At 34.6% G+C, this 22,500-nt stretch overlaps 1 pseudogene; it reads right to left on the bottom strand.

Moving 5' to 3' along the window:
- Positions 1-5,499: 5,499 nt before the first annotated feature.
- On the bottom strand, positions 5,500-11,877 carry LOC134272816 (twitchin-like; annotated as a pseudogene).
- Positions 11,878-22,500: the final 10,623 nt, after the last annotated feature.

The following is a 22,500-nucleotide window of genomic DNA, read 5'->3' as shown; positions in this document are numbered from 1 at the left end:
TGTCGTTGGAAAGGTCTTGAAGAGCTCTTTACGCTCGCCTCATGATATTGTCGTTTTAGTGAGCAGAAAGTCAAATAACAAGCGTTATGCTCAAAAGACTTGCAAACGGCAGAAATTCCTTATTTCTTGACCGATTTTCAAGTTCTTGGGCTTGTCAGAGAGCTCTTGACACGCTTTATCGAATGCCGTAAAGTGTAGAAAGATCAAGCCATTTTTTTTAGGCTTTTCAGAGCAAATATTGCCTAGGTGTACCCACGCGGCTTACATTTACATCTTTCATCTCTCGCGACTTTTCTCGTTTTTGATCTTCAACAACCTTCTTCGGAAAGTGGACAGAAATTGCCAAGAGCTTTCCAATGACACCAAGACTTTGAAAATTGCTTGAAAATTCACAGAGATACGGACCTTTCAATATGGGGTCTTTTTGCCACCCTTTTGGAGCAGTTTTTGGTCATTTCAGCGAGAGAGGTCCAGGTCAGGGTATCGAGGACTATGAAACCTTTTATGAAAAGAAGAGTCTCCTTTCGTCCCAATTTTTTGACTACTGAGGACGGTGCCTTCCGGTCCTACCGGAATTACGGCACCTTTTCTTCAAATACCCATAGGTAACACGCCCTTGGGACTAGCAGGCTGAGCTTTGGTATGTGCATTCCTTGAGGTCTTCTTCATCTTTAATGTACGAGTTTAGGGCCTCTATCTCTCACCGTTTTCGCGCTATCGCCCGGAGAAAGAACTTAGCGCGGAACGCAATTTTACCTCGTCCCCGAGCATAACCCATTTTTGGGGCACTTGAGCAGCTTCTTGTTAGATCTCTTTGGCAACGTGCAGGTTGTGGAGATCTGACCACTTTAACTCGTCCAAATCCCTCTTTCCAAGTTTTTAAGACTTTTGCACATTTTTGGCATGTTTAGTCCTTCATATCTTTAGAAGGAGAAGGCAGTTTTGCCAACTCTTTGCAGCTACCAAGAGTCCTTTTTAGGGTCTCTCACTGACATAAGAGCAGTGTGTCGATCGCATGCCATTCTCCAGATATTGAAGATTGAAAATGGTCCAAAATTCTCCATTTGTCAATTTCTCGGGTGTAAATAAGAAGCTATTTTTCTCCCTTTTGCTGTCATCTAAGTTTTATGTGTCTGACTTAGTCATGTTGTCCGTTTTCTTACCTTTCCAACGACACCAAACTCGTCTTAATCCGATAATAAATAGGATAGTTATGAGCTTCGGAAAATTCTACCTTTTTCTTTACTATTACTTCTATCCGTGACTTTCACTTTCCACTTTCATTTTCACTAATCCTTTAATCTCAGTTGACCTACTTGATCACTTAAATCCATGATCATTTTCGCTTTTAGCCCTATACCCTAACCCTAACCCTAACCCTAACCCTAACCCTAACCCTAACCCTAACCCCTAACCCTAACCCTAACCCTAACCCTAACCCTAACCCTAACCCTAACCCTAACCCTAACCCTAACCCTAACCCTAACCCCTAACCCTAACCCCTAACCCCTAACCCTAACCCTAACCCTAACCCTAACCCTAACCCTAACCCTAACCCTAACCCTAACCCTAACCCCTAACCCTAACCCCTAACCCCTAACCCCTAACCCTAACCCTAACCCTAACCCTAACCCGTAAAGTGTTAAAAGATCATGTCATTTTTGGAGGCTTTTTAAAGCAAATATTGCCTAGGTGTACCAACGCGGCTTACTTAGACATCTTTCATCTCTCACAACTTTTCCTGTTTTTGATCTCGAACAACTGTCTTCGGACAGTGGACAGAACTTGCCAGGAGCTTTCCAACGACACCAAGACTTTGAAAATTGCTCGAAAATTCAGAGAGATACGGACCTTTCAATTTTGGGTCTTTTTGCCACCCCTTTGGAGCAGTTCTTGGGCATTTCAGCGACACAGGTTCAGGTCTTGGTATCGAGGCCTATGAAACCTTTTATGAAAAGAAGAGTCCCCTTTCGTCACAATTTCTTGACTACTGAGGACCTTGCCTTCCGGTCCTACCGGATTTACGGCACATTTTCTTCAAATACCAATAGGTAAAACGCCCTTGGGACTAGCCTTCTTATAAAATAAGGGCTATTCCAAATAAAAAAAAAATGTATGGGAGGGTTGGACGGCATTTCATATATGTTTTTTTATGGCTAATGGGGACTGGAGCAATTAAATTTGCATGGGTGGTTGTCCTCATCCAATATATTTTTTAATGGGTGGTTGCACTTACCCTTACAAATAATCAACTGTAAAGAACTTCCGTCATTTCATTTTGTTTAAGCCACTAAATATTGCTACTTGTATTTATTTAAAAAAAACACAAAAAAAAATCCTAAACTGTTGAGAAAAGTGTGCTTACATTGAAAGTGAAGTAGAATCGAATAAACCGGAAACAAGGGCAGATGATTTTAAAAGCACATGGTGCAATGACAGTGCAGGATTAGGACACGATTTCTTTGTGTTCTCAGTTGCTTCCAGCAAAATGATATTAGAAACTATCAGAGAGATCGCTTGATTAAAACCGAAAGTAGGAAAAAACCGTATCTAAGAGCATGACTATGGAGTTTGCAGGTTAAATATTTTACTCTATACCAAAACAGTGTAAAATTATGTTTATATATAACAGGGTTAGTAACAATATACACATATTATGTCAACACATACATGTACCAATCCCTAACCTGTTGAGTGTTACCTTGAATATATTTTTTAACCCGGCCATAACATACAAATGAATTTAAAAATATATATTTCTGAAACAAGTGCCTAGATGGCTGTTAAGTGGGATTGAGACTTTGTGTTTTTTTTTCAAGTCCCACTAAATAAACAATGCCCTACATCATTTCATAACTTTCGTGATTAACCCCCCCCCCAAAAAAAATATTCTTACAAAACTTCTCTTTCTGTTACAATTTGCATGAAAATAGCTTTCTAAATTCTTTTTAAAAAATATTAAAACTATTTTCAAAGTAATGAAAGTTTTGTGTATGATATTTAGATCTCCATCATATTTATTTTTTTTTCTTTTTAAATGAGTTCATTGTTTGGATACGTACATCCCAAAAGCTAACATTCATTTCAAATTGCATAAAGTGCAAATGCTTGAAAAAAGTGCAGTTACAAAAAATTTTATTATGCATAACTTAAAACACAATTCTTTAAAAGGTATTTTCATTTTAGATCGGTGGTTGTATTCAAAGCAATTTTAATTTGATGGGCAGTGGGGGAGAGAGCAATGAAATATGTATGGGTGGTGGGGTAAAAACAAAAGTGCCTTCCCCCCCCCCATACATTTCTTTCTGGAATAGCCCTAAGTTCATTTCCTAATTTTATCAACTGCGAAGAAAAACAACAACAGACTAATTCTGATCTGAATTGCTCAATGAAGCTTTAAAGTTTAAACTCAACTCTGCTAGAAAAAAATTCAACATTAATAGTTTCAGGATAATTTAAAACAACTAAACGATTAACCTGCATCTATATTTCTCGGGTAATATTCAAATCTATACATTATTTTTTACAGATTTTATACATGTGGGCAAGTAGAAGAATTTGAAAAAGAGTTGTGCAAATATTGACAATTTTTATAAGGTAAAGAATGTTTTACCACCAGCCAGGCATGCTATAGGCTCTCATGAACTGACATCCTTTCACTGTAAAATGAAAAGAATGACATTACCACATGTAATACATCTATGTTTCCTTCAGTTTGAAACAAAACATATACATAGGAATAAATACTCAATCAAACTAACAAGAGGCCCATGGGGCTTATAGGTCACCTGAGTTTCCAGTAACAAGTTCCAAAAATGGGTTTTTATTTCATGTTATAAAGCATAAAGCATAAAATTCACTATAACAAAATCATGTGCACCATCAACAGGTTGGAGATTTCTCATATCCTAATTAAGTAACTTTTCCAAACACAATAATTTCCTCCAACTCAACATGAATTGGTCAAAAAAGTTCATAAAGACTAACCTTCATTATATTTATGTACAAGAGGCCCATGGGCCTTATAGGTCACCTGAGAATTGTGCAACAACTTTCAAACAATTAAATTTGGTTCATGTTTTAAACCAGATGCCATGGAATTCGCAATTCACAATTCTGAAAGAGGTATCATTGCTTATAATAATTTAAACGTAGCATGCTAACTCTATTTACTTAATATCCAGAGGTAGGTCAGAGTAACATTCAGAGAAAATGCACTTCCACTTTATAACCAGTTGTACACCTCATCCAAAAGGAACCACTGATCCTGGGGCCACATATTTCAAAATTTGGCAAATTTTATCATAAAATGGTTGATTAACACACCAAAGAGCAAATTTGAAAGCCTTAACTTATTTTCATACTTTGTACCCTCCCCACTCTCACCCCGACCCAGGGAAGGGACGGGGGCATAAAAAATAACAATTTTGCTAGGTGCACCTTTCTTCATCATGAATATATATATTTCGATCATGGGCATTAAACACAAGAGCAAAGGAAAGAATTTCAAAGAATAAATGCATTTTCACTATATAACCAATAGAGCCCCGCCCTAACACCAGAACCCCTGACCCTGGGGTCATAAAATTCACAATGTTGAAAGAGGCACTCTTAATCAACATAACTATTTAATTACATAGTTTATTTAATACCCAGAGGTAGAGAAGAAGAGTTTCAGAGAATAAATGCATTTTCACTATATAACCAATAGAGCCCCGCCCTAACACCAGAACCCCTGACCCTGGGGTCATAAAATTCATGATTCTGAAAGAGGCACTCTTTCTCATCATAACAATGTGCTTGGTTAGTTTATTTAATACCCAGAAGTAGAGAAGAAGAGTTTCAAAGAATTAATGCATTTTCACTATATAACCAATAGAGCCCCGCCCTAACACCAGAACCCCTGACCCTGGGGTCATAAAATTCACAATTTTGGAAGAGGCACTCTTGCTCATCATAACAATGTGCTTGGTTAGTTTATTTCATACCTAGGAGCAGAGAAGAAGATTTTCAAAGAAATCATGCATTTTCACTATATAATCTATATAGCCCCGCGCTAGCACTAGAACCCCTGACCTTGGGGCCATGAATTTCACAATTTCAGTAAAGGACTCAATGCTCATTACATTCATAACAACAGTTTGCCTGCTTGATGTCCAGGAGTAAAGAAGAAGATTTTTAAAGATTGCAATAATTCTAGTGGTTTTTGCCCCACCCCCCAGGCCCCAGGGAGGCAGGGACCATGAAATTCACAATTTTTGTTTCCCTTCACCCATAGATGCTGTATACCAAATTTGGTTGAAATTAGTTAAATGGTTTCAGAAAAGAAGCTTCAAATGTTAACACACGACGCACAACACACAATGACGGACAAAAACGGATAGCAATAGGTCACCTGAGTTACTCACGTGACCTAAATATGAGGTTCAATTTTTCGTGGTTAAAGCTTCATCTTATAAAAGGTTGCAGTATAGGCTACATGGTACTAAGTGTACTTACTAGGGGTTCCTAACAAGAAGTCTCCTGATGAAGTCCTTGGATTCTAAAGATACTTCAGTAAAACACTGGTCTGAGAAGTCCCACACACAACGACTTACATTCTGCCTAGTCTCCAGCTCGTCCTCACCAGCGAAGGGAGATATTCCACTCATCCTGTACATAGACAACATTTATTATAAGAAATGTGAATTAAGAGCAACAACAATGTCTTTCATCTTAGGGTCAAGTTCAACTTAGCACATATTTTCATTTCTCATTTGTTATGTTCATGACAATTACCATCATCTTGTTATTTATTGAGATTAATTTTCCATAATAAACTACTTCATACTTACAATACATAAGCCAGCACTCCAACAGCCCACATGTCTGTGTAAAAAGCAATACGTTCGGAAACTACAATCTCAGGAGCTGCAAACTCGGAATTAGCAGTTGTCACTTTGAATTTCTTCTCAGGTTTAAGTTCAGCAGCCAGGCCCAAATCTATCATCTTCAGGTGATAGTGATTGATGGAATCAATAACTACATTCCAAGGCTACGAAAAGAGCAGAAAATCAAATTCATCATCTCTTCAGACATATGTCCTTCATGTTTTTCACATATGTCTCTATTCTCATACATTTGAGATTTCATATTGTGGATCAAAGATAATCTTATTCTGGACCATTCATTATTAGCAAGAAATGTATACATGATTGAAAAACATTTCCACATCTTTTTAACCCTAACCCTACAATTGCTAGAGGTCATAGCACAAAATTTAACACACCTTTTCTAAAATTAAAACAAGGATTTCAATTTCAACTTTGTCCTAGATTTTATTTCACTCAACATTACACACATAGGATTTGTACCAAGATTCGTTTAAGTTGGCACATTGATTCTTGAAAAGAATTTGAACATGTGAAACATTTACCAATGGAGAACAAACAATGAAGGAACAGAGTACTTCAGCTTAGCTTTCTGTGCTTCAGGATTACATAAAAAAAAAGTTATAGATAAATCAAGTATTACAATTCAAGCTTTAGTGACTATGAGACAGTTCTGTTTTACCGACCTTGAGGTCCAAATGGACAATGTTGTTCTCGTGCATGTGTTTGATGCCCTCACATATCTGTTGGATGTATTAAATCACATCGGCCTCTATTCCATATCCTTTTAATGCTACCCTGGTAAACAAGTCCTCTCCAGAAAGGCTATAATGAAACAAATACATTCTGATGAGGGGGTCAATCACTTTATTTCAGTATGTTATTGGAGTTCCTTCCTCAAATTTTACTCACCGATACATTGATGTTACAGAAATTTCAACAACCTCATTAACAGATGGATTTTCAAAAATAACATTCCAATGTTTACTAACATTACCTTGTAAACACACATTCAGCTATGCAGTGCATTTTACTATGGCTACCTTCTTCCAAGCCATTTCTTAGAGAATACTTATCATACAAAGTTCTCTACCTGATTGTCCAGCTACCTCACCATTAATACAGACGGCTCATGGCAAGTGTCACCAGTGAAAAGGAGATTATCCTGTGTTGACACCTAATATCAGTCTGGGATATGACAGGGGTTAATGTGTTAGGCAGTAATAAAATATATATATCTTTCTTTTTCATGGAATTGTCCGTAGGATTCACTAGATATCTGTTATCTTCAACTATTGATACTCTCCACAACGCAAGATAATAAAAAAAGTTGCTGCAATATTCTGAATATTAAAATTGTGGCAGTAGATTAAAACTCGTCCCCTTACTAACATAGGTTAATCATCAAAGCACAAAATTCAGTGTAGGGCTATGTCTATGAAATAATCTTGGTGTTCACTAATTCTTCTAACATTGACAGTCAAAATTTCACAATGCCTTGTCTTTACCACTAAATGATTTCTTTTTCAACCACAGCATCTCAACTTCTATAAACCAATTATTATGTCTAAGGTGTATAACAAATCCAAAGTGGAAAGATCAAGCCAACGTTGGTATAATGCATTTAAAAAATTCAAATTTATAAAATCGTAATAGTCTGCAAAGGTACAGGTGTTTTAAATTTATCCAATTGAATATTAAATACTATGACTAACCCTCATCCAATGAATAGCCTAACCCTAATCAGTAGAAAAGTGTGTAACAAATAAAATCTAGAATTATTAGGTGAATGATAAGACTAACCCAAAAGCAGTCGAGGAGTGTGCAAGGCCTAAAAATCACATCTGCAGTGGGTTTCAGGACACCATTAGTTTTCAATTACTGTTCCAGGAATAACCATTTTCAGTTTTTCACATGAATGGGGTGCGAGGAATAACTCGAGCAACTCTTGTGGGTAAAAACCACAAATAAAATTCAGTAAATGTGGGAACAAATACTAACGTACTGGATTCAAAAGCTAAAACACAAGGATCAGAAATTGACTTATTAGGTTATAATGAAGGAATAAATGTACTTTGTTTCTATGCAACATCGGACCTTGACAAATCATATCATTACAATGATCAGTGACTTGTATCATACCAACAAGTCAGAAAACTTTGGCGTAAAAATTATGGGTTACTTAGAACCACCAGACTTAGGCCATAACTTTATACTTGATCTAGATCAGAGCACTTTGAGGTCTTATATATATTACATACAAAAGTATCAACAACAGACAACAAAAAAAAAATTCAAAATATCAAAATATAGGTCAAGTGAGTGACTCCAGTAACATAATAATAAAAATCATATATAGTTTTAACAACTGACGGTCTACAGTCATGGGTCCTGGTCAGAATGAAGGAGGGTTATAATTTACCAGACATCTCCTAAAATGTTCACAGTCATTTTCAACACAATTCTTTTTACTTTGAAGGGTTTCATAAATTTATATCATATCTTATTTGCAATTGTCAGAGATTCCTTCTGCAGTAATGTGATTGCATCTATACAACATCCATGACTATACTATTACAAGTACGTATGACTTACTATAGGGCGAGGTCAAGAAATGGAGAAAATGGATAAATACATAATACTAGTCAATATCATCGCTTGGTCGGATAACTTTGGATTGAAGATTGAGAAATTAAAGCTAAGATTAAAAATTTAAGGCTTTATACTGTTGTAGTATTTCTGGTTATTTTGTTGTTAATTTCAAGTCATTAAAGTGCTTTGTATTACATTAATCAATCCCAATATGTCAGTCATGTCATTAGACGCAACATCTCCGTACAATTTCATCTAACCCTAACCCTGACATTTTTCTTGCGTAAAAAGTATACAACATATGTTAATTTGTAGTATCATAAATTATAGATACCATGGACATTTTTTCATATTACATATATCATTCATTGTGAACGTTTCAAAAGATATTGGTTTACAGCTGTTGCTATTTCTCAATGCGAATACATCCAATGACACATTGGGATGCATAAATCTCACCAATCAGTACATTAGGATATAGAGACTCACTCAACGCCATAGAAATGGGCTACTGTGAATATTTCAATACAATTCCTCTTCTACTTACAATTCCATAATTAAAATAATTCCATGATTATCCTCAAATGCCTCCTTCATATGAACAATACTGGGGTGATGAAGTTGGCTGATTATCCTTATTTCATTCTTCAACGTTGCCTTATCGGCTGGGTAAGGAGTGCTAATAAACCTGGCAAGATACTCCGTCCCACTGTCCTTTTCTATACACCGATGCACTACTCCAAATGCACCACTACAATACATCAACATATGTCATATGAATGTTTCTTTCTCCAAACAATAGGCTAGTTTTGTAATACTAGCTCCAAAATATTAACCTTAATAACCCTGACGCCGAGGGTATTACATAAGCTCCCCAAAATGCATTGAGGTGAGCTAAAATAATCAGGTTAAGGGTTGTAAACTTCAACGATGAATGGAGGTGATTTGGCAACTATGATTAGGACTGTTGCGATTGTATGAATCTCAAGTATATTGCTACGACCGATACAATGAAGGTATTGCTTCGACAACAATATTATTGGGCACACAAGGAAAGCGAGGAACAGTCAGAGATTTTCCTCATAGATAGATATGCGCCAAGGTAAAGCTCTACGCTGTAAAAACAAATTCTTGCCATGTCTAATACGCACTGACCAATTGCACTTACCGGCCAAGTTCTTCAAAAATGTCATACAAAGTTTACACGCTGACTGCTCTTATATTGGCAAGCTTTGATTTCATAGCACAATCCTCATCTGAAAAAAATTACGTCAATACAACACGTCCTTTTGAATCATTTCCCATTACATAGGCATTTCTCTATTTACATATTGGGTGATAACATTACTGTAAATATTTCTACTCTAAAATTCTTTTCACAAGCCAGTATAAATTATGTAATATCAGCTGTGCCATTTGTAGATATATAACTTGTTTCAGGGGTTCTGATTGGATTTTTAGGAGTGAAATGTATTGCTATTTGCTGCTTTCCTTTAAAATGGGTGTCACAGTTGGTGAAAAATCATGTCTCTACCGGGTCTCGAATCCAGGGCCTCTGGCGTACCATGCCAGTGCTCTAACCACTTACCTATTGAGACCCGATATATTGACTGACTTTCACACACCTCTGAAACCGGTGACATGGGGATATGAATTTATACCCCTCTTCAACATTTTAATTTCAGAAATAAATTATAAAGGGCATTACATAATACTTTGAGATGCATGTATGTTTCCAAGTACACTTCTGCACTACAGTATAACCTTAATTAATTACAATTCCTTACACTTTTCTCCTTCTCCTGAAGATCTAGACAATTCCTTCAACTCTACATTGGCCAATGTATCAGTTTGCTACAAGTACATCAGAATAAAGGATATGGAGATCAACAAACATGTTCTATATCAAAATGTGTAAATAAATTATAAATTAAAAGCACAGCAATCACAAAACTTAAAAACTCAAAGGTGGCATCAGGTGCCATGGAGGACTGAGCAGCCCCTATCAACAAGTCTTATCCACCAAGTGCTCCTAGTCATGCTGAGGAAATAAAAAAAAATAACCTCTCTTCATTACAGTGTTAAAAATTAGGGCCTAACAATAAGTATGACAAACATCAGTCAGCAGTGGGCTAAATCATCAACTCGTATTTGCTGACGAGGTCTTTGAATCAACCATAGAACTTATGAAATGATTACTTTTTCCAAAACCGCTGCTAATATTCTGGGTTTCATCAATCAGGCGCCAATGTCAAAAAAATCTTCTATAATGGAAAAGTGTCCTGATACATATTCATGTTTGATGTATATAATATGAAGTGAAAGACTGACGAATGAATGTTCTAAAGTCAGGGCAGGGACCGACATTAACGTTAGTCCGTTAGTCTCAGACTTATACATTTTCATTCGGACTAACAAAATTTGTAGCTAATTAGTCGATTAACGGACTAATAAAATTTTCTGAGGAAAAAAAGAAGAATTTACCAATGTTCAAATTCTCGACAACTTTCACTGGAAAACCCCGCATTTATTTTTAGCTTTCTATCTTCTTGGCGGGAAGTTAGGTAATTCTGAGTCAATTCGGCGCCTAATTTTAGGACTCATTGGTATGAAATTAAACATTTTACCGATCATGATTTTGTTTGACACAGTAGTACCTGATTCAGTCATTTCAACGAATTCTTGGTATAAACATTTCATATAAATGCTTTGTTTATTTCAAAAGAGTATGAAATACATTGCAACGTAAATTTTATTTATTTACTTATAATTATATTTTGACGGACTTGTAAAATTGCCCGCAGACTAGTAAAAGTAAAGAAGCACCAGTCCGACCGGACCAAAGCCTTAAAATGTTAGTGTCGAACCCTGCAGGGCCAATGTCAGAGCTGGGTGGATTCGTCCAAAATTAGGTACAACATTCATAAGCAATGTCATCTTCACCAACCTAGGTTTTATGATACGCTCTTCTGCTCATAAACCATTGGCCTACGGTGAAGCAAAAAGACGTGATTTTTTTCCGTCACGTGATCTCAAGTCTATCAGGTATGCAGATATTTCGTCATCGCCATAACTAAAGACACGTGTGATAAAAAATTAAATCAAAGTTTTTTCAAGAATAAATATGAAGCAATAATTGAGTTATGTTTATTCATTATTTATTCAACTAATCTGAAGCTTCCATATAGATTCTTAATCACATATTTAGAAGATGTTGGATGACACCATGGCTATTCTTATAATTGATTGTTATCTTACGGATCGTTGTTTAGTTGTGTTTCTCTGTTGTGAACTCTGGAAAGAAATCCCGATTTCTATGAACAACGTAGGCCAAGGATTTATGAGGAGTATAATCTGCATAATTTAAAATCGTACATACCATTTCTCTTACTTTCTTTCTTGTCCAATCCGCCATCCTACAACAGCATTATACCACATTCATCATAACAATCTCAAAGGTAATTTATCAGTGATTATTGTAATTCGACTATTTTGTTGTAATCGGAAACATATGAATTGGTAATTCGGTAATATAACTTAATTCCGTTTCCAAATCTACAAGTACCATAATAGAGCTCCTACACATCGAAAAGTGATTGACGGGGAGAATTTCCTCATCATTAATCAAATATCTCATCCTATCCTCTAGATAAAAGAGCTTTTGCTTTTTTTTAATAAGAATTTAAATTTACATAGAAAAGACCATCATTTGGGGGGTAATAAAGACGCCGATATGGGCGATTGACCACCAACCGGGGGTTAAATGAACATTTGGTGTGAGGGTGTGTGTGTGTGTGTGACCAACCTGATAATTTTAAAAGCTTCCCAGTTTTGCATTGGCAACATCGGACAAGAAAATTGCATATGACACCTTGAATCAATAAATACCACGAGTACAGATGATAAAAGATGTCAACCCGACACATGCACCTTTCTTTGGAGGAGACCTATGGCAGGCGGGCCGACGAGGGAAAATAAAATTACCTCAGCCTAGTACCTATAACTTATGTTTCACGAAACAAAGTGACACACATAAATAGTACTTTCACCTACATATTTCATGTCATTCTCTTTAGAAAGTTTATCTCTCCAACCCAGAAAACCTCCAACAAAACTTAGTCTTCCATTGGGCCCCTCATGTATGCTCGTACTCCCGCCAGGTTTTTCCCACCGTCAGTAGGGATGACGACACTATATATCCCTACACTTTCGATTTCTGATCACTATACTCTACATGGTCAAGAAGATATCAATTTTAACTTATAATCCAGTTCAATTACGTCTGTAATTTTGAATTACATAATATTTACAGCTCATAAATCTAAATTATATCTGATATATCTTAGGTCTACTTGTTATCAGGCATCAATAAAGAGGTTATTCGGATGCGGTTTATAATCCGGAATTTGACACGGCTGACGGACAACTAATGAATTCAATCACATCAAAAGCATGAAATTTCTTCTAAATACATTACATAGGCGTCTGAGCCGGGGGGTTAGAAATGATCTTTGTCCCCCATCCCCACCACTAATTTATTTTACAAATATAGACTTCAGATAAATTTCAGACATTCATACACAGATTTAGCCTACACACATCCACACCCTACCTTCCCCTGACATATTGTAGCCGAAGCTTACAACGGGGAAAGTGGCGGTGTTCGGAAAGAAATTTGTCAATGCAGTCTGAACATACCCCACCCTAACCCCCCCCCCCCATATAGGATTTCAGGGTTGAGACTAGGCACTTTACCACCCTTTTCTTTTATTTGGCTTGTCAGGTTGTTTCTAGGGTTTAATTTTTTTTCTTATAATTAGCCTACCCCCACTTTCATTTTAATTATATTCTACGATTTCATTCTTCATTCTTAAATAATCTCTATTCCTTTCTTTCTTTCTCTATACACACTGACATCTTGATATTTTCCTTTTATTTCCAGCATTTGTTTCCTTATTTAATCATTCCTATTCTCTTCTTTTATTTCATTAAACATACATCTCTTCCTTCGTTTCTTTCCATTCTTGATCTATAGATTTGTTTCTTATCTCAATTCTCCACTGTTTGTACATTAATTACAATTACCTTAATTACATTTACTATTCATGTACAGGTATATGAAAAAACAATCATAATAAAAAATGGGAGGGGGGGGGGGGCTCAGGTCATTTCAACTTCCCTTGTAATGATATATTATTTTCTTCGGCACTTCACTATTGAAGGGGCTAGTTCTGTGGACAATATCTGGTTTCAGCTATAAAAAACGTACAGCACTGTAGCGGCACCCACAAACGATGAATTACCCACAAACGATGAATTACCCACAAACGAGGATTTTCATATCTGTAATGCAATGCACATGAGCAGTAACTCAGGCCGTATCGAATATAAAGAAAATTTGCTAGACCAACAAACATTAGGGAAAAATAAATTCCAATACGCTCTATAATTGGTCACATGTGTGAACCATAGTAATCCATCAAATTTTATTTTCCAATTATTTGAAATTATCTTCTAGGAATAACGATTTATTTCCCACCGCTTCCTAAAGTACTTTCTTTATTTTTGGGTGTTCTTTCAGTTAAAATTTCATTAAATTGTCTGCTTTAAATCACAAGGAAAATTACCCAAAAAATGAGAAACATGAATTTTACATTACAATTTATCTTAGGTAACCAATTTTCAAATTTTCAGGTTTTCCTTCAAACAATCTAAATTAGTTTTTATCAGACCCATATATTTTGTTCTATTCCGCAAATATTTAAAAGACTATACCTTAAAACAAATGCTTTATAATTTCATTTTATAATGCATTTATGAACACAGTCTGGACATGAGTTTGGATTATGACAAACGCCGAGTGATAGAAAGAAGAATTGAAAGCTAACTGAAACCGCCTATCTCAAATAATATGATTTTTTAACAACACATTCACTGGTATTTCTTAAGCATCACAACAATAATAAATACATCTATTACAATTCATATACATCACAATAAAAAAAATTGAAACTCTCATTACCATGTTCTTTTATTTCCGACTACTGGAATGTTCCGTAATATTTTAATAGGGGTAAGAGCGATAACTCTTACTTAGGTCGATTTCAATTCATGGCCCAAGGGGTTCCGAATGATTATTTGTTTACGTTCTTCAGCCTATCTGAAGGTATGTGTACTATATTTCAGGCGTATACTTCTGGAATGTCAGTGATGTTATGTATGTTTTTCAATATTTGTGATATTAAATAACTGTCCTTACTTCGAACGACACTTTCTTTTGTATAAAACGGTCATCAAAGGCTTCCTTTGGCATTCTATGGACATACATGTCATTGGGTCCAAAATAACAAAAACTTAAAGTGACAAGGAGTATTCCACTCCTTCCTGTTTAATATTAATGAGGATACAAGAATTACATGTAGTATTTTGAGAGTTTTTGGGTCACCTCAAAGAGCAAGTCAGATAATATGTAAGTTTTAATTATCTTAGAAAGGTGCTCAGTAGGATTAGGTACACACCAGTATTACCTCACTTTATTAGCTCTATGGTAGAGCATTCTTTTATTACTTAAAGGGAGGTTAGAGGTTAGACTCCTAGACTTAACATCTCTCTTCTTAGAAAATATGTTTGGAACATAGGCATCAGACCTGGGTCAGTAAGGGTGAAGGAACAGTACCACTCCCTTCATGCTAATATAGACATTTCTTATGCATTGAAAATAAGGGTTTAATTTCCATTTCCTGCTAATTTGGCAACCCAACACATAAAATTTAAATCCCCCCCGCACCCCTCCCCCCAACACCTAACCCCCAAAACAACCCAGCACATTCAATTTATTAAGATTGCCCATTATGCCGGCATTAGGACCCTGCATCATTTTGGCATTCATATTGAAGACACCTTAGAATTTATGTAATAGGCCTATTGAAGTAGCATATTTTGGAAATTTCTATATTTTTTTCAATTTAAAGTTAAGTGCATGAATGATGTCATTGATTAAATATATCATTTTCTAGTGATGAGTGATTATTAACATCCCGTACGAAATTTAAGACACGTATTTTAAAACAAATCCAGGCGTATTTTAATTCTGAAAAATCCTTCTCGAAATCTCTATTGAAATGAATATATAAAACCAGGCGTATAATGTAAAATACGGGCGTACACAAGGCGTAATCCTCCCGTATTTTTGGCCGAAATATGCAAATGAGTACGCCTGGAAATTTTAAAAATAGAATTACGCCTAGATTTTAAGCATACCCTTAAAATACGCCTGCAAAATAAATACGCCCGTAGAAAAAAATACGCCCGTAGAAAAAAAATACGCCTGTACAATAAATACGCCTGCTTTAAATAGATTTGAACTAAATATTATATTTTAGCTATGGGAGCTACAACTATAGCATGAAGATAAATGTACAATCAACTTTTAATTACCCGTAGTACAAATATTTTTAACTACATATAACATGTATAAAAAAGATTAGACAAATTAAGCTTAGCATACATCATTTTTATTTTCTTAATATTTTTCAGTGTTATAAAATGTGAATGAGATTCAAATAAAGGATTGTCCTTAAAATTTAAAAATCATAATCTTCAATTTTCTATTTTAAATCATAGTTACATTAACCGTTTCACAGCATTTAAACATCCAAGGCTGACTTTTATAGTGTTCTGAGTTGAAACACTCCAACAATCACAGTGAAACACAGTTTTGAGAATCATGTCGATTAATCCTGTCATTCTCTTTACTCCTAAATTGGCATAAAAGATGCAAATCACAAGCAATTCCGTCATTCACGTTTCACATCACATTCCCCAATCACATTTTCATAGATTGAAATATTCACAAAAAGAAGTTTGAATGTTCTATAACTGGCATTGCAAACAGTCATCTTCTTCCTGATGCAATCTAATTCCAATGGCTGCAGTTCACTGGCATTGCATTTATGGAAAGCTATGCTGCTGGTCAACTCTTAATATTGCAAGATCTTTTCTACTCCTCTTAAGACCATTTCATCATTCAATTAATTTTCCAAATGTGATAAGGATTTAGATGTAAATCATTTTCTGGAAAAAGAAAAACACTAGAAAGTAATTTATGTAATTCAAAATACTACTGACCCAATTTTCAATTATTAACATATGGCTCTGCAAATCAAAAGCAAATGCAGCTGTCTTTTATTTTCATAGATAAAAAGTTTCAATGTTAAGCTATGTTTTCATAATAATTACCTCTTCTACACCCTCTGTGCTTTGTTGTGGCTTTCTCTAATCTCATTGTTCTTGGCATGACCTGCCTGGTGGTTTAAAATTGGCGCAAATACTTGGATGCAGATGCTGTTGTTTACAACCCCCTAGTTAGCTAAACAGTTTTATGATTTCTGGAAGTTCTACTCAGTACAATTTGTAAATTGAAGAAAAAATGCTGTTTTGTTTAAACAACATAAAAATAAAATTCCATCAATTAGGTGTATTCACTATAATATATGAATTCACTTTTTTTAAAGATAATTAGGGTGGGAAATAGAACTGCACACAAACCGGATGTAAATTGATAAGCTGTTCTTAGAAAGGTTTACAACATCACAGATAAGTCGTTCCTAAACATGCTCAACACATCTGTAAGTAATTACCACCCAGCAGGTTAGGCTAGAGAAGTGAAAGTTGATGGTAATTAATGTAATAGTAAGGTTTTTAAAACATATTTTCCATTTAAAGAGTAGCACGCCCTCGTATATGGTGTATGGGGAGACTGGTCGATTCCCATTGTATATTACTATTTTTATAAGAATGGTCTCGTACTGGTTAAAATTGCTAAGCCCCAATTCTTCAGAAAACAAAATAGTTTGTGTTCTATATAAATATCTATATTCTCAATATTCTCAAGGAGGTCCAAAAAATCCTTGGGTAGATTTCATTTATAAAATTTTAACATCTTGTGGGTTTTCTAACATTTGGTTTGAACAAAGTTCCATTGACAGAAATTGGATACTTGCGGTAGTGAAGCAAAGATTAAGAGATCAGTTTATTCAAAAATGGCATAGTGATATTAATAACTCATCAAAAGGTCAAATTTACAAAATTTTTAAAATTGAGTTTGGATTTGAAAAATATCTAAGTATTTTACCCAGTAAACTCCAAAAAACATTAATAAAATTTAGAACGTCAAACCACCACCTCCCAATCGAAACTGGTAGATGGTCAAATATTCCATTAGATGAAAGAGTTTGTAAACTGTGTAATACAGGGCAAATAGCAGATGAATTTCATTACATTTTAGAATGCAAAATATTGAATAGTGTTAGAAAGAATCTTTTACAACCCAGATATTTTAAAATGCCAAATACACCCAAGTTTTTTGAAATTATGTCAACAACGAATTTAAAATCTTTAAAAAACCTTTGTATATTTATATCTAAAATAAACGACACCGTCTGTCCTCCATAAGTTAAATACTACCATACCCTCTTTTCTTTTTTTATTCTTTTTTCATTGTATGTTTATTGCTATACTTTGCAAATATGTTCTGCCTCTCATTTATGTTATTGTTTTATAATTACATGTATATTTATTATTTTTCTTACAATTATGACGACTAATTTATATATTGTACCTCATGTACCACTGATGTTGGTGTGAGCGAAATAAATGAACTTGAACTTGAACTTGTAATACGTCTCTGAATTTCGTACGGGATATTTACACAAACAGCTCAATTTTAAATCATCCCTACACTTTCTGCATTAGTATAGTGTCATTGAATTAAAAAAAAATTGATATTGGAAAATAAAATCAAAATATTTTGGTTCATCTCAATAAATATATGTTTATGAATAATAATTTACATAGGCTCCCAATCTTACTCCCTGGACATGTTGTTTACCTGCTTTTGATTATGTGTTTTCATAAATATCGCTTTACAATTTCATACCAAATTCAATAATTGGAATTGTTTTTTTAAACTTAATATATTCATAGAGTGCTTCTTCACATTGAAGGAATACAGATACCTATAAGAGATTATAACACTGATTATTTGTGTGGTACATTAAATGTATGTTCAGTATAACCTATCAAATAAGCTTAACTTCATGTTCAATTATAAATTAAAAATTTATTTACATCAACATAACAACACTCTTATGTGATTCATGAACCCTTTCACAGTTCTTGCCCTAGGCACTTATAATAAACCTTGACACTACAACTGAAACTTTTAAACATGCATACAGGTATGTTCCTTGAAATTTTAAATTTGTAATTCAGTGTTCTTGTAAACTACACATCCAAATAAAGAAAGATGTTTTTAGGGTCAGTATACAAGTTATGTAGCTTTGAAGAAAAAATGTCATTTGGCGCACACGTGCAACACGTGCGCTGACAGTTTTAATCATGTCTCCTAAACAAATTTGGGAAACTAATTGTTTTTACTCTGTTTCTTCTTATTATTATTTTTCTTCCTGGGAAATTTTTGTGCACAAGTATTCTGGTAAACTACACATCCGACTAAGGTAACATGTTTTTAGGGTCAGTAAACATTTTATGTAGATTTGCCGCAAAAAGGTCATTTTGCGCGCACGTGCTTGCAAGAGCTGGCACAGGGATGCCACTCGTGCTGGCACATGCCACTCGTGAAATGACAAATATGATGTATTATAATTGCCGTAACTCTTCTATCTTGTGATGAAATGTTTTGAAACTCATAATGTAAGGATATATTAGTAGTTTAAACAAGTTGACGTGGTCAATATAGCAAGATCTCACGCGCATGCTCGTGCGCTTTGCTCTGATTGGCTGATATTAAAGTCTCAATTTCTTTCGTAAACCCTGACGAAATCCTTTGAAATTTTGAACATAGCCATGCATTAGGATATCCTACAATATGATATATAGCAATGATCATAAAAAAACGTGCATGCACGTTTGTTGCAATCTGATTGGATGAAACTTTAACTACCAGGTAGCTATAACTCCCTTTCTTTTTTAAACAAAGACGAGGGGATTTGGAACATATTTATATATATTATTGACTTCTACAAGATGGTATGGTCAACATGCACATGCATACACGTGCGTGTACGTGCGCTGCAATCTGATTAGCTGAAACTTCAAACAGCTAAAAATCCCTTGGTTTTCAAACAAACAGAATGGGATTTGGAACATAGATATATATAATGGACTTCTTCAAGATAGTATGGTCGCCATGCACATGCATGGATGTGCGTGTACGTGCGCTGCAATATGATTGGCTGAAACTTTAATAGTTATAACTCCCTTGGTTTTCAACCAAAAGGGTTGGGATTTAAGAACAGCGATACATGTATTAGACTTCTGCAAGAAGGTATGGTCACCATGCTCATGTATGCACGTGCGTGCATGTGAATTGTGTAAAATCAAAAATACACTCGAATGAGCGTTTTTTTTTAATACTTTTGGATTGAATACTTTAATATTTAGCATATTAAAATATAAAGTTTGTGTAGACAATATGATATGGTCATTACGCACATGTATTCACTTGTACAAGTGTGCTATGATAAAATTTGAATGAACATGGTACGCTTCTGGGTAAACGTTGATAAAGTCTCAAATGCAAAGAGCTTATTTTATTTCATTATGCTTATAAGGATTATGTCTATAAAAGGGAGCTGGGGAGCGTTTGGGGGAACATCTGTAACGGTCCCTGTTACATTTAGCACTAGTTCATTTGGGTATAACTTTTTACAGTTCTCAATAAGTGCTTTGTAAATCAAAATATCAGGATATATTTGTGGCAGAGACAATATGACATAAGCAAAATAGCAAGATCTCATGCGCATGCGATTCACTCTGATTGGCTGAAACTAAAGTCTCTATATCTTTCTGGTATTAAAATGAAATCCTAGGAAAATCTGATCATAGCCATGATATAAGATATCCTACAACAGGTTATATAGGAATTATCATGAAAACATGTGCACTGCAATTTGATTGGCTTAAACTTGAAATCGCTATAACTTCATTCGCTTCCAACCAAACAGGAGGGGATACAGAACATAGATAGATATAAAGAACTTTTACAAGAAGGTATGGTAACCGTGCAAATGCATACACCTGGTTGTACGTGCTGTTCCATATGATTGGCTGAAACTTTCAAAAGTTTAAACAGCTATAACTCCAGCAGTAATCAACGAAACGGGGTTGGATTTAGAACATAGATAGATGTAATGGACTTCTACCAAATCATAGGGTCACCATGCTCATGTATGCACGTGCGTGCACGTGAAATGATTTAATTCAAAAACACACTTGATTAAACATATTTCTTTTATACTTCTGGATTTCATATTTCAATATTTATTATATTTACATATACAGAAAAACCTTGCTCAACGCTACTCCTCCGGAACCATAAACTTCAGACACATTAAACTGGGAATACTGTTTCATGGAACTTTACGAAAAATTTCAATTTCTAATGCTAAAGGATGTGAGTACACCTTACATTAATTATTGCCCTTCAAGGCTTTTATGCTAATGATGAAAATTTATAAAGTTTTAAATATAAATTATTTGGGGAATGGGGTTAACTGCCATGTAACCGTAGCCCTGGACCATGAACATTATTTAAAGGTCAAAGGTCAAGGTCAGTTCTAAATTTTTAAGCCATCTCCAGTTTCTTTTTTATGAAACTTAATTTTTAAATTTTTAAATAAAATGAAATGGAAATTGAAAGAAAGTGGTTATACCTCTCATTGTTCAAGAAGAATTATTCTCTTTAAGAGTGTTTTCACAAGGCTGTTTTTGCATGGCGGTACCCCAGGCATCCCATGTTGCCCCCATGCCTCCCCTATGCATGAATTTTTAATTGTGTTCCAATTTAATTTAGCAGTTACATAACTTTCTATAAAAGTATTCAAATCACTAGAATCCTAGCGTTTACTGTACACATTTTGTGCACCTCTTGTGAACTCAATGCGAATCACGTAACAGAGTTTTATGCAATAGGCATATTTGTCACTTTCTGTTGATTGCAATTTACAGGTCTGTTAAAATGTCTGAGACTTTTAATTAGTTAAAAATTAATTTATAACCATCACAAGTAATTAATTGCTGTCGTATAGTATACACACTAACATCAATACACTTGTTCATGCACAAGTGGGTTTCTCCAACAATCACAATTTAATTCGTTCTATAAATAGAATTTATGCCCCGATATATAAAATATTTCATTGTTTAAGATCAAAATATTTCAGACAAATTTTGCATTCAAGTGCTGAAAATATACAAGTATATTTTACATTATCATTGTTTTCTTTTACTTCAGGAACTATGGGGACGTACTAAGTTCAAACACATGTGCTTCTTGATACACATTGACCGTCATCTATATTCAAAAGCGGGAAAATTCAAACTCAAAATTAATATAAATAAGTTGTCACAACATTTACTAGTAGACATAAGGGTTACATATTAATGAGCACCCCGTTGTTTCAAGAAAACTGAACAAGTAAGGAAATGAAAAAAATTTTAAAAGGTGGAGGTTTCTAGGGGTCTATTTCTAGAAAGCGCAAATACCACAATACACAAAACAGTAAAAAGACAGTGCCTTTATTAAAAAACAGTTAATATAGAAAATCTTTTTTTTATTAGTTCAATTTCTTTTCAATCAATTGTGAAATATTTTTAAAGTAAACTTGACAATTTGTTCATATTGTATTTCGCATATAATTAAAATTATGCATTTATATTTTGTCATATAAATAAATATATATTTTCATGTACAATTAATTCAAATAATTTAAACAACACATCGCGCGCTGTCTATTCAGCAAACACCCCCCCCCCCCCCCCCCCCCCCCGATGCATCTAAAATTTTAAGGGGAAAACAATGCAGTGAGTTTTAGCGCTTATTAAGTCTTTTGAACTTTCTTTTGGAAATATCTATTGATTCCTTTCTGTTTCTTCTTCCTTAATTATTTTTCCCCCGGATTTTAAAAAATTTTTTTAAATTTCAGTTCAAAAATTTTTCATTTGAATAAAAAAATTT

Source organism: Saccostrea cucullata, unplaced genomic scaffold (genome assembly GCF_032062105.1).
Source record: "Saccostrea cucullata isolate Sc308-1 unplaced genomic scaffold, CSIRO_AGI_Scuc_v1 ctg7751, whole genome shotgun sequence".
In the NCBI taxonomy this organism is placed as follows: Eukaryota; Metazoa; Mollusca; class Bivalvia; order Ostreida; family Ostreidae; genus Saccostrea; species Saccostrea cuccullata.
Note: the sequence above shows the minus strand (reverse complement) of the source record. Positions and strands in the feature narration are given on the sequence as shown.